Source organism: Grampus griseus, assembly GCF_964374135.1.
Source record: "Grampus griseus genome assembly, chromosome: 8".
Taxonomy (NCBI): Eukaryota; Metazoa; Chordata; class Mammalia; order Artiodactyla; family Delphinidae; genus Grampus; species Grampus griseus.
In genome coordinates, this window is record NC_139002.1 from 28378107 (window position 1) to 28392264 (window position 14158).

Here is a 14158-nt window from a genome sequence, read left to right on the forward strand (position 1 = left end):
GAGGAAAACATTGGTAGAATACTCTGACATAAATCACAGCAGGATCTTTTTGAACCACCTCCTAGAGTAATGAAAATAAAAGCAAAAATTAACAAGTGGGACCTAATTAAACTTAAAAGGTTTTGCACATAAACAAAACAAAAAGACAACCCACAGAATGGAAGAAAATACTTGCAAATGAAACAACCATCAAGGGATTAATTTCTGAAATATACAAACAGTTCATGTGGCTAAATATCAAAAAAAAATACAAAAAAACAAGAAACCCATTAATAAATGGGCAGAAGATCTAAACAGACATTTCTCCAAAGAAGACATACAGATGGCTAAAAAGCATATGAAAGGTGCTCAACATCACTAATTATCAGAGAAATGCAAATCAACATACAATGAGGTATCACCCCACATCAGTCAGATTGATCATCATCAAAAAAATCAACAAAGAGTAAATGCTGGAGAGCATGCTGAGGAAAGGTTATCCACCTACACTGTTGGTGGGAATGTAAATTGGTGCAGCCACTATGGAGAACAGTGTGGTGGTACCTTATAAAACTAAAAATAGAGGTACCATATGATCCCACATTCCCATTCCTGTGCATATATCAAGAGAAAACCATAATTCAAAAAGATACACATACCCCAATGTTCATTGCAACACTATTTACAATAGCCAGGACATGGGTGCAACCTAAATGTTCATCAACAGATGAATAGATAGAGAAACTGTGTACATATATGCAATGGAATATTATTCATCCATAAAAAAGAACTAAATAGTGTCATTTGCAGCAACATGGATAGACCTAGAGATTGGCATACTGAGTGAAGTATGTAGACAGAGAAAAACAAATATCATATGATATTTATATGTGGAATCTATAATAGGGTACAAATGAATTTATATACAAAACAGAAATAGAGTCACAGCTGTAGAAAACAAACTTATGGTTACCAAGAGGGAAAGAAGGAGGTTTTATAAATTGGGAGATTGGGATTGACATGTACACACTACTATTAATATATATAAAATAGATAACTAGTAAGAACCTACTGTTTAGCACAGGGAACTCTACTCAATACTCTATAATGACCTATATGGGAATAAGAACTAAAAAAGAGTGGAGATATATATATATATATATATATATATATATATATATATATATATATATATATATTTATATATATATATATATATATATATATATAACTGATTCACTTTACTGTAGAGCAGAAACTAACACAACATTGTAAATCAACAATTCTCCAGTAAAAATTATTTAAAAGAAAAAGAATTGCTTCTTTGTCTGCTACAGTCTTGTGCATCTCATGGATGCGAGCCTCACTGACTTTCAGAATTAGGTGTTTTGTGGGCTGTGCCGCAGGTGGACGTATTATAAGATGAGGTGCTATATATTGGATCCAAACCCTTTGAACCTCAGGGAGAAGCTGGAATCTGTGAGTTCCCTCCAGATGGTATTTTACTGTGCCAGGGGTGGTGCTTATGGCAAGAGTGTGTCTCAGCCTGTCCTACCCATTTTGATGTGGGTACTGTGGGTTTTTGTTAATTTCTGGACTTCTTTCAGAAAGAGTTGGTCTGTGTGTGGCTGTGAATTCAGTGCATAGGAGGAAGTGAGTTCCTGACCCTCCTATATCACCCTCTTGGACTGGAACCCCCTTTTTTTTTTAATATTACATTCCTTTCTATATCTCCAGTGTTTCACACTTAGTAGACACTCAGTTCATGTTTGTTTAATTAATGAAATGCCATTGTGGAAACAGTTAATTGTATTTTTACTCTTAAAAGACAGTTAGGTAAGTGTGTAATTTCTTCATTGTTTTATATGATAAGATTTTATTTCTCTCCAAAATGTGATGGCTGGTCAATAATAAAGGAACAATAAGAATAATACTCCTACAGTCATAAATAAACACATAAAGAATGAGAGAGGATGAATGATGTGACTTGTTTTGGAGATGGTGGAAAGTAATAGGAGTTTTTGAACATAGAATGCTAGCCTTCCACTTATCCTTATTTTCTACTTAGAGCCACATAGCTCCTGTATAACTCTTGTGTAGATATCATGTGTAACCACAGCTTCTTTTCTGCTGATATCTTCTGACTTTGGTCATATTTCTTCCAGCTTAAAAATCTCAAAGTCCTTTATAATAGCATCATTCAACGGTTTGTTTCAATTTATATTCTTAATTTTCTAATGTCCCCTCATTTGTAAAGCTACTGAAATCTGACTCCTGTCACAACTACCTCACAGAAAATGCATTTTCCAGGGTCACTAATCACTCTTAAATCCAAAGGAAAAATTTAGTTACTTGACTTCTCTCCAAAAAAAGTCATGGTTTATTTTTAACCTCCTATATTCTTTGCATTCAGTGGCACTTCTCTCATTAATTTTCCAAAGACAGGCTCCACTTTTACAACTTACTTTATATTTGGTATTCTCAGTTCCTTATTTATAGACTCACTTGTCCTCTTTTATATGTAGAATATCTTATTTGTTTCTATGGATTCAGTGGCCATGTATACAGACATGGCTTTAAAATCTGTATTTCCTGAGGTCTAGACCCATAAACCCAACCCTTTATTCAAACTGTCCAGTGGATGTATTGCAAGTTCAAATGTGATGTCATCTTATCTCTGATTGCCCAGTATATGGTCAGGCCACCGAAAATAGCTGTTCTCTTGCTTTCTGTACATCCCCTGCTCAACCAGTGCCTGCTTCACCTACACAGTATTCACATGACTGACCTTCTTACATATTTGCCCCCACCTCAGCTAGTGATTGTTCTAATCTTTAGATCAAAACATCTCTACCATGATAGCTTAAAAAAGGGGTAGTGAGGGCCATGTCCCTCTGCTAGTTTCCCTAGTAACTGATGAGCCAAACTGACATCAGTTCCCCCTATAACTGGTAACCTCCCCCTCCCCCTCAGTGCAAAGACTGCCACCATGTCCTGCCCACACATTGGTGTGTCACTCCAGGACCTTGCTTCAGACATGTAAGATCCTCTTATCCATTAAACTATTGATATCTCTGCTGCGGATACGGGATATTTCTTCAGTCTTGAAGCTGAGTAAGTACAGGGCTTGCAGGCTTGCAGGGTGCAGTTCAACACCCAACATGCTATACATCTAAATTTCTCTGTTGAATTAATTGTACCAGCAGCAAAGCCAGAAACAAAGAGCCCTCCTTGCCTTCTCCCTTTTTTTCTACATCCACACCAAATCGACCTCTAAATCCTATGTCTCTCAAAGCTACCCATTATCTCCATTTCTATTGCCAAAATTTTCATTAAGTCCAATATTGCCTTTCACAAGAATAATTTTTCATATCTCCTTACTGGAGTCCTTACCCTATGAAAGTTTTCCTGCTTTAAATTCTCCAATATTTTCCCATTGTCCTTAGGATTAAATCTACCAGACCTGATCTACCATAGTCAAGCCTTGCCTTTCATAATCTCTAGGTACTCCCTGTCTTGTACTCTAAAATAAAGTAACAACCAATCCTCTTATCCCTTCATTGTTCTTTTTTCTTTTTAAAAACATCTTTATTGGAGTATAATTGCTTTAGAATGGTGTGTTAGTTTCTCCTTTATAACAAAGTGAATCAGTTATACATATACATATGTTCCCATATCTCTTCCCTCTTGCGTCTCTCTCCCTCCCACCTTCCCTATCCCACCCCTCTAGGTGGTCACAAAGCACCGAGCTGACCTCCCTGTGCCATGCGGCTGCTTCCCACTAGCTATCTATTTTACATTTGGTAGTGTATATATGTCCATGCCACTCTCTCACTTTGTCCCAGCTTACCCTTCCCCCTCCCCATATCCTCAAGTCCATTCTCTAGCAGGTCTGTGTCTTTATTCCCATCTTATCCCTAGGTTCTTCATGACATTTTTCCCCCCTTTGATTCCATATATATATATGCTAGTATACTTTATTTGTTTTTCTCTTTCCAACTTACTTCACTCCGTATGACAGACTCCATGTCCATCCACCTTACTCAAATAACTCAATTTCATTTTTTATGGCTGAGCAATATTCCATTGTATATACATGCCACATCGTCTTTATCCATTCATCCGATGATGGACACTTAGGTTGCTTCCATCTCCTGATTATTGTAAATTGAGCTGCAATGAACATTTTGGTACATGACCCTTTTTGAATTATGGTTTTCTCAGGGTATATGCCCAGTAGTGGGATTGCTGGGTCGTATGGTAGTTCTATTTGTAGTTTTTTAAGGAACCTCCATACTGTTCTCCATAGTGGCTGTGTTAATTTACATTCCCACCAGCCGTGCAAGAGTGTTCCCTTTTCCCCACACCCTCTCCAGCATTTATGGTTTCTAGATTTTTTGATGATGGCCATTCTGACTGGTGTAAGAGGATATCTCATTGTAGTTTTGATTTGCATTTCTCTAATGATTAAAGATGTTGAGCATTCTTTCATGTGTTTATTGTCAGTCTGTATATCTTCTTTGGAGAAATGTCTATTTAGGTCTTCTGCCCATTTTTGGATTGGGTTGCTTGTTTTTTTGTTATTGAGCTGCATGAGCTGTTTGTAAATTTTGGAGATTAATCCTTTGTCAGTTGCTTAACTTGCAAATATTTTCTCTCATTCTGAGGGTTGTCTTTTGGTCTTCTTTATGGTTTCCTTTGCTGTGTAAAATCTTTTAAGTTTCATTAGGTCCCATTTGTTTATTTTTGTTTTTATTTCCATTTCTTTAGGAGGTGGTGCTGGGAAAACTGGACAGATACATGTACAAGTATGAGATTAGAACACTCCCAAACACCATACACAAAAATAAGCTCAAAATGGATTAAAGACCTAAATGTAAGGCCAGAAATTATCAAACTCTTAGAGGAAAACACAGGCAGAACACTCTATGACATAAATCACAGCAAGATCCTTTTTGACCTTCATTGTTCTTGCTTTCCCTTAGACATGCACCACACCTCTTCATGAGACCACTTGGTGTGTATCTCTGCTTCCTCTTTTTTTTTGATAGATAACTTTTAATCATCATTTTGGTCTTAATATCAATCTATTACTTTTTTTTTTTGATTTTCCTAATTTACCTATTAGGAATGTTGGGTACCAATATCTGTTTATCTCCTTTCATAGCATTTATCATTCTTTATTTTAATTGTTGCTAAATGGTATATCTCTCTGTTAGATAAAATACAAGGAAGACATTGTCTGCCCCTGGTTACTAGTATAATGCTTAAAACATAATATAGATAAAATATATATTTGTTGAACAGATAAATGCATTAGTAACAACTAAATGAAGTATATTTTATTTTCGCTAACTCATACACAATGAAACAAAATATTCATATGTATATATATGTGCAACTAGACAGTGTAAAAAGTACAAATATATTGACTTTTTCATTAAAAATGAAGTGGAAACCTTACATATTTGAAGTATTCTGGTATGTACTGCAGATGAAACAACCAAGAGGAAGAAGTTGTACCTCCTTTTTCAGCATATAAAGTTCAGTTATTAAATGCTGTTCAACAATGTGCTTATGAGATAGTGTCTTTCACTGTTTTATATATAAGTATAGTAAAATTCACTCTCTGTTGTGGCTACAATATTTTTGTTTAACGCTAGCCTTGAGGCAGGAAAAAACCTTTCTTGGCGTTACCCAAGAAAATGTATACCATGAATATTAGTGTGGGGAAAATACATTAAATTTCTTTTATCTTTTTAAGAGAAACAGAAGAAAGGTTTCTTTTACACATCACAAAGCATTTCACTCCAAACATTACTACTGAATATTTCTTGATTATTGTGTCTTCTAGATTTTATCTTTTCTTTCTTTAGGTATTTAATATTCCTCTTGGATTTTCTTGTCAGAAAAATTTAGCTCTGTGTGAGCTCAGTTAGAGCTAGATTCCCTGATTTTTAAAGCATGCCTAGTAAAGTATCAACCAAAAACTATTTATCAAGTATCTCAAAGGTTGACATATCTAAGACCACTGCCACTGTCAAATGTCCAATCTGTCCAAGATAGAGACCAATGTTGAGCCCTTGATAGAGCACTATCCATAGAGGATAACAGCAAAGCATTTGTTGGAATGTTGATTACATTGAATTTCTTCTCTCCTGGAAAGGTCAGTAAGTCATTGTGACTGGAATAAATACATATTCTTGGTTAAGTTTTCATTTATTTCCTATCCACAGGACCTAAACAAGTACACTATCCAAGGTCATATATATCCCCATCTACATATGATTTTCAAATAATATTATGTAAACCAAGGAAACCATTTTACAGCAAAGGAAGTGTGGGAATGGGCATATGATCATAAAAATCTACCAGTTCTAATACATACTGCAAAGACTGCCAATCTGAAAGAATGATGAAAGATCCTTTTAGAGGTGCAGCAGAGGTGCCAGTTTGGATATTATACATACTCTGTTAAAATGGCACACCAATCTTCTGATGTAGGTTACACTCTAAATCAATAATCATTTTATGATGCTATGTCCCTAGTAGGTAAAACACATGAGTCCTGGAATTCTGAGTAGCAGAGGAGTGGCTCCACTTCCCAATACTCCTAATGATTCAATAGGAGAGTTTGTGCTTCCTGTTTGTACTACTTGTATATCTTTGGTTCCAGAAGTTTCCAGAGGACATATGATTCTCCCAGAGCACCAAGGAAGAATCTCATTAAAATTTAGCTATGACTAATGCTAGTCATTTTGGGCTCCTTGTGCCAAGGGTCCAGCAAACAAAGAATGGAGTTATTTTCCAGGTATGAGTAAATGACCTTGACTGTCATAAAACAGGGTTGATGTTATGCATTGAGGGAGGAGGACAGGGAACTACACTTGGCATCCAGGGGGTGAATTGGGGTAAGTCTTGGTACTCTCCTCCTTAACTTAGATGACAGATTATAAAGTACAGCAGCCAGAACATTAGAAAGATATTAGTGAACAGGATCTTGGACACCTTAGTGATGTGGGTCTGGGTCATGTAACCAGATAATTCTCCAAAACTAGCAGAGATACTAGTTAAATGTGAAGGGAATATAGAAAGTAGAAAACAAAGGAATTATGAATATCAATTGTAACCCTGGGAACAGTGCAGCACCTGGAGCCATACTTCCTCCCACTTTATGTTAGTTTCTCTATGAAAAGAGACAGTTTAGAATTCTGAAGGAGCTGTTCCTAGATGGAGTAACCTTACATACAAATCAAGTGCATCTGATTGGCTCAGTGAGACACTGCTTTGTGTTACGCAGATCCCCCTTTATTACTAAGACACTCTCTTCCCCAAGGAATGCTGGCTGCTGAGGGTTCTCTACTAAGTCCACACATGAATTAGACTAAGAAGAAGAGAACAGGCAAAACCAAGAACATGTCCCTTCCTATAGTATAGCCCACATTTAATTACTAGGGGGGGTGAGGTATACAAATATATAGTCCCATTATTTTATATGTCCGTAAAATTTCACCCTAGCATGAATGTGCTCCCCATGAGATTAGCCAAAGCCTCAGTTGAAATTGCATTGCATTTAATATTCTTTCTCAGCCCAATGCTGTTTTTTATTGTCCCTCATATAAATTGTTTCTAAAGAATATTCCTCAGCAAACTTCCTGCACTAATCTTCATATCAGAGTGTGTTTACCAGGTGACTCAACCTATGCTAGGCTAAAAGTGTTTATATACTATAAAGCACCATATTATTATTGGAAAAATAAATGATCCATGAAATATTTTTTATAATAGCATGGAGAATGCCTGGAATATAAGTACTGTAGCTAATATAAGAAAGACATAGTGGCTGTATCAATTTACATTCCCACCAACAGTGCAAGAGGGCTCTCTTTTCTCCACACCCTCTCCAGCATTCATTGTTTGTAGATTTTTTGATGATGGCCATTCTGACTGGTGTGAGATGATATCTCATATGGAGGTTCCTTAAAAAACTAAAAATAGATCTACCCTATGACACAACAATCCCACTACTGGGTATAGACCCTGAGGAAACCATAATTCAAAAAGAGACATGTACCAAAATGTTCAATGCAGCTCTATTTACAATAACCAGGACATGGAAGCAACCTAGATGTCCATCAAAAGATGAATGAATAAAGAAGATGTGGCACATATATACAACGGAATATTACTCAGCCACAAAAAGAAATTAAATTGAGTTATTTGTAGTGAGGTGAATGGACCTAGAGTCTGTCACACAGAGTAAACTAAGTCAGAAAGAGAAAAACAAATACCGTATGTTAACACATATATATGGAATCTAAGGGGGAAAAAAAGGTCATGAAGAACCTAGGGACAAGATGGGAATAAAGACACAGACCTACTAGAGAATGGACTTGAGGATATGGGGAGGGGGAAGGGTAAGCTGTGACAAAGTGAGAGAGTGGAATGGACATTTATACACTACCAAATGTAAAATAGATAGCTAGTGGGAAGCAGCAGCATAGCACAGGGAGATCAGCTCGGTGCTTTGTGACTACCTAGAGGGGTGGGATAGGGAGAGTTGGAGGGAGGGAGACACAAGAGGGAAGAGATATGGGGACATATGTATACGTACAACTGATTCACTTTGTTATAAAGCAGAAACTAACAACAACAAAAAGATAAAACATAAATGTCCTTCTAGAGAAGATCATCCAATACTTTCTATGGTAAGGGTGATGAGGAAGGTAGAGGAATAAAACAAAACACTGATTGAATCTATGTAGATTGACCATAATACACTGGACCAAAAAAGACCACTTTAAAAGCAAATTCTATTGGAATATTATAGATAAACAGAAGTATAATTAACATATTGAGGTAGACAGCATTATCTTTTTTTTAAATGTCAACTATGTCACAAATTGCTCTATGGAACATATTTAGCAATCATATGAATATTTCACAATTAAAGAAACCTCAATGTCCTTAAATGATGTAGTAACTCTCATGCACTGAAGATTGAAGATATAAGATAGTGTTTCAAATCACATGGAACCTGGGCACTTGATTAGCATCATTTTTTTTTAATCCCGAATTTTAAAATATTTTAAGTCATTAATATACACAACTTTTCATGGAAAACATTCTATTTATTCTTTTTTAGATCAGGGATGAGCTAAAATAGATGTTTGTATATATGTTTCTAGATATATAGTTATATGCAATAAAGAAGAGAAGAAAATGTTACATTCATTCATTCATTAAACAAATGGTCATCTAGTGGTTGGATAGTTACTATTTTACATTTACTGAGCAGAAACAATGCACATGAGATATGTTAACAGATTTGTATGCATTTCCTATTTTCATAGTGCCCTATTATATACTGAAAGATACTTTTTTTTATAATCTCAGTTTCAAATAAAGAGATAGAGGTTTGGAAAGTAGAAGGAATATTTTCCATGTCACATAACTGGAAAATATTTAAGTTGCAATTTAAATCCTGTCTCTAGAGCCTAACATAAAGTAAATAATGTCAGTAAGACAAGTAATCACTGGATTACTTGAGCAGAAGAAAATATGATGACATAAAAAGAAGTACAGATGCAGTGTTAAGGGAGTATGAAAACGAGAGATGTAATATTTTTATTTCCCCTAGATTGACAGTTGAAGGTGTGAAAACTTTAAAATATTTTGATTCAGTACATGAACAATTTATCATACAGAAAAGGTACTATGAATATGCATGCTCAAACAGAAATAAAATATACTATCTTAACATAATGTAACATAAAGTCCATATTTACATCCATATCACTTTTGTCTGGCTGAACTACATTCAGGTCTGAAAAACTCAAATGAGTTGACTAACTTGATTTTTTTGGTGAGGAAGAGGGACTGGTTACTGATACAGATTAATTAAAATTAGTAACTTACTTTGTGGATGTGGAAACAGTCCCAAATAAAATTCTTCTTTGAGAGCATGGCAAGAATTTTTTGAGCTTATTTTTTTATCGCTTTTTTCTCCCATTCCTCCATTCTTGCAAGTAGACAGAGACACCTTGTTTAATACATGCTAAGAAGTTTGTGGCAGGGTTTCTTGGCTTTGATTTCCCAAAGATGGAGAAAATATATGAAGAGACAGTGATTTATAACATCAAAATATTAATCTCTGAAGTGAGAGAAAAGAGATAGGTGTGGAGACCAGTGAGCATCAGAGTTGGAAACTTTCTAGATCAAAATTTTGTTTGCAATAGGTACATAAAGTAACTGAACAATGGCTGATGCATTTCCATTTCTGAATCAAAGAGATTAAAAACAACTCATTTATAAATTTCATGTTTAATATTTCAAACTGCATTTTATAGCATTTTTATAAGATTCACACAATAGGAATCCTTCTCAAAGTTAAAGAAATTCCTCTAATTACATCAGTTACAAATGATTTTTGGTGCACATTTTTCCAGTCTATTATGACACTTATTTTTTGTAATTAAACTATATGTTAATAAAATGTGAAACACCAATTTCCATTCATAAATTCTATTCTCTTACATATAAATTATTTTCCTGGGCGAAAATGTCATTCATGGTCTTGAACTAACAATACAGTTACGTGTTTCTGCTTAAATTATAAGTAGAGTGAGTGCATTAAAGACATAAGTGTAAGACTAGAAGCCATAAAACTCCTAGAAGAAAATAGGCAGAACATTTTTTTGACATAAGTAGTAGCAAGAGTTTTTTTTTTTTTTTTTTGGATCAGTGTCCTAATGCAAAAGAAATAAAAGCAAAAATAAACAAATGGGACGTAACTAAACTTAAAAGCATTTGTACAGCAAAAGACACCATTGACAAAATAAAAAGACAACTTATGGAATGGGAGAAAATATTTGCAAATGCTATGTCAAATAAAGGGCTAATATTCAAAATACAAAAACAGCTCATAGGGCTTCCCTGGTGGTGCAGTGGTTGAGAGTCCACCTGCTGATGCAGGGGACACGGGTTCGTGCCCTGGTCTGGGAAGATCCCACATGCCGCGGAGCGGCTGGACCTGTGAGCCATGGCTGCTGAGCCCGTGCATCCGGAGCCTGTGCTCAGCAGTGAGAGAGGCCACAACAGTGAGAGACCCGCGTACCACATAAAAAAAAAAAAAAAAGAAGCTCATACAACTCAGTATAAAACAAAAAACAAAAACAGATTAAAAATAGGCAGAAAACATAAATAGACATTTTTCCAAAGAAGTCATACAGATGGCTAACAAGCACATAAAAAGATGATAAACATTGTTAATTATTAGAGAAATGCAAATCAAAACAACCATGACATATCACATCACCCCTGTTAGAATGTCTATCATCAAAAGGTCTACAAATAACAAATGTTGTCAAGGATGTGGGGAAAAGGGAACCCTTGTACACTGTTGGTGGGAATGTAAAGTGGTGCAGCCACTTTGGAAAACAATATTGAAGTTCCCCTCAAAACTAAAAATAGAACCATTGTATGGCCCAGGAATTTCACTCCTGAGTATATATCTGAAAACACCTAAAACACTAATTCAAAAAGATGCATAGGGTCTTCCCTGGTGGCGCAGTGGTTGAGAGTCCGCCTGCTGATGCAGGAGACATGGGTTTGTGCCCTGGTCTGGGAAGATCCCACATGCCGTGGAGCAGCTGGGCCCATGAGCCATGGCCACTGGGCCTGTGCGTCCGGAGCCTGTGCTCTGCAATGGGAGGGGCCACAACAGTGAGAGACCCATGTACCACAAAAAAAAAAAAATGTATGCACTCCACTGTTCATAGTACCATTATTTATAATAACGAAGATATGGAAACAACCCGTGTCCTTCAACAGATGAATGGATAAATAATGTGAAATATATATAATGGAATGTTATTCATACATAAAAATTTGAAATTTTGCCATTTGCAACAACGTGGATGGACCTAGAGAGTATTTTGCTTAGTGAAATGTCAGCCAGAGAAAGACAAATTCTGTACGTTATAACGTATATGTGGAATCTAAAGAATAAAACATTTAAATGTATATTAGGAAACAGAAACAGACTCACAGATACAGAAAACAAATCAGTGGATACCACAGGTGTGAGGCAAGTGGGGGGGGGGCAAGATAGTAATATGGGATTAAGAGACAAAAATTACTATGTATAAAATAGGTAAGCAACAAGGATATATTGTACAGCACAGGGAATTATAGCCATTATCTTGTAATAATTTTAAATGGAGTATAATCTGTAAAACTACTGAATCACTATGCTGTACTACTGAAGCTAATATAATACTGTAAATCAAATATACTTCAATTAAATACCTAATAAATATATAATGTTTATATAAATCAATTTGTAGGGCTAATGGCTGCCATCTGCACACCACTATATTAACAGAAGTTACTAAGAATACAGATAATCCAAAAGAATTAAGTAGTATCATTTTGATATGTGTGCTTTGCACTGCCTTATAGAATACAAAGAAGCAGAAGTGTACACACATTTTAAAAAATGACAACAAACAAAATTGAATTACACTGCTATAAACTGCAAATGCAAAATAGTGATTTTTTTTTTTTTTTTGCGGTATGCGGGCCTCTCACCGTTGTGGCCTCTCCCATTGCAGAGCACAGGCTCTGGACGCACAGGCTCAGTGGCCATGGCTCACGGGCCCAGCTGCTCCACGGCATGTGGGATCCTCCTGGACCGGGGCACAAACCCATGTCCCCCGTATCAGTAGGCAGACTCTCAACCACCGTGCCACCAGGGAAGCCCAAAATAGTGATTTTTTTAAAGTGCAAGGGCATATACTCTTGAATAAAGAAAATATAACATTTGTAAATATTTATGCACTCAACGTAGAAGCACTTAAATACATAAAACAAATAATACCTGATATAAAGGGGAAAATACACAGCAATACAATAATAGTAGGGACTTTAATATCACACTTTCAATAATGGATATATTATCCAGACAGAAAATCAATAAAGAAACACTGGACTTAAACTCTGCATTAGACCAGATGGACCTAACAGATATGTACAGAACATTCCAATCAGCAGCAATGGGATACACGGTCTTCTTAAAGGCACATGGAACATTCTCCAAGATATATCATATGACGTTAGGCCATAAAACATGTCTTAATAAATTTAAAAAGTTTAAAATCATATCAAGTTTTTTTCTGACCTCTCTGGTGTGAAACTAGTAATTAATTAAGAGAAGAATATTATTCACAAACATGTGGAGATTAAACAACATGCTACCAGTGGTCAAAGAACAAATCAAATTGATCAATAAAAAATATCTTGATACAGATGAAAATGGAAATACAACATATCAAAACCTATGGGATGCATCCAAAGCAGCTCTAAAAGGTAATTTCATAGTTATAAATACCTACATTAAGAACCAAGACAGATCTCAAATAAACAACCTAAATTTACACCTCAAGGAACTAGACAGAGAAGAAGAAACTAAGCTAAAGTTAGTAGAAGGAAGGAAATATCAAAGTTCAGAATGAAAATAAATGAAATAGAGAGAAAAAAACACAATAGAAATTATCAGTGAAAGTAATAGCTGGGTTTTGAAAAAGTTAAATAAAATATAACGATCTTCAGCTAGATTCATCAAGAAAAAGACAGAGATGTCTAATATATAAAAATATATATGAAAGAGGAGATGTTACAACTGATATCACAGAAATAAAAAGGATCACAAGAGGCTACTATGAACAATTTTATGCCAACTGATTAAACAACCTAGAAGAAATGAATAAATTCTTAAACACATACAACCTAACAAGAATGAATCAGGAAGAAATAAAAAATCTGAACAGACCAATTACTAGTAAGGAGGTTGAATCAGTAATCAAAAGCCTCCTAACAAAGAAAGTCCAGGAACAGATGACTTCACTGGTGAGTTCTACCGAACATTTAAAGAATACAAATTCTCCTCAAATTCTACCAAAGAATAGAGGAGAGAACACTCTCAAACTCATTTTATACAGACGACATTACCCCAGTACCAAAGCCAGGCAAGAACACTACAAGAAGAGAAAACTGCAGGCCAACATCCCAATATTTTTGCATAGATGAAAAATCCTTAAAAAAATGTTAGCAAACCAAATTCAACTATACATTTAAAGGATCATAAACCACAATCAAGAAGTATTTATTGTAATTAAAA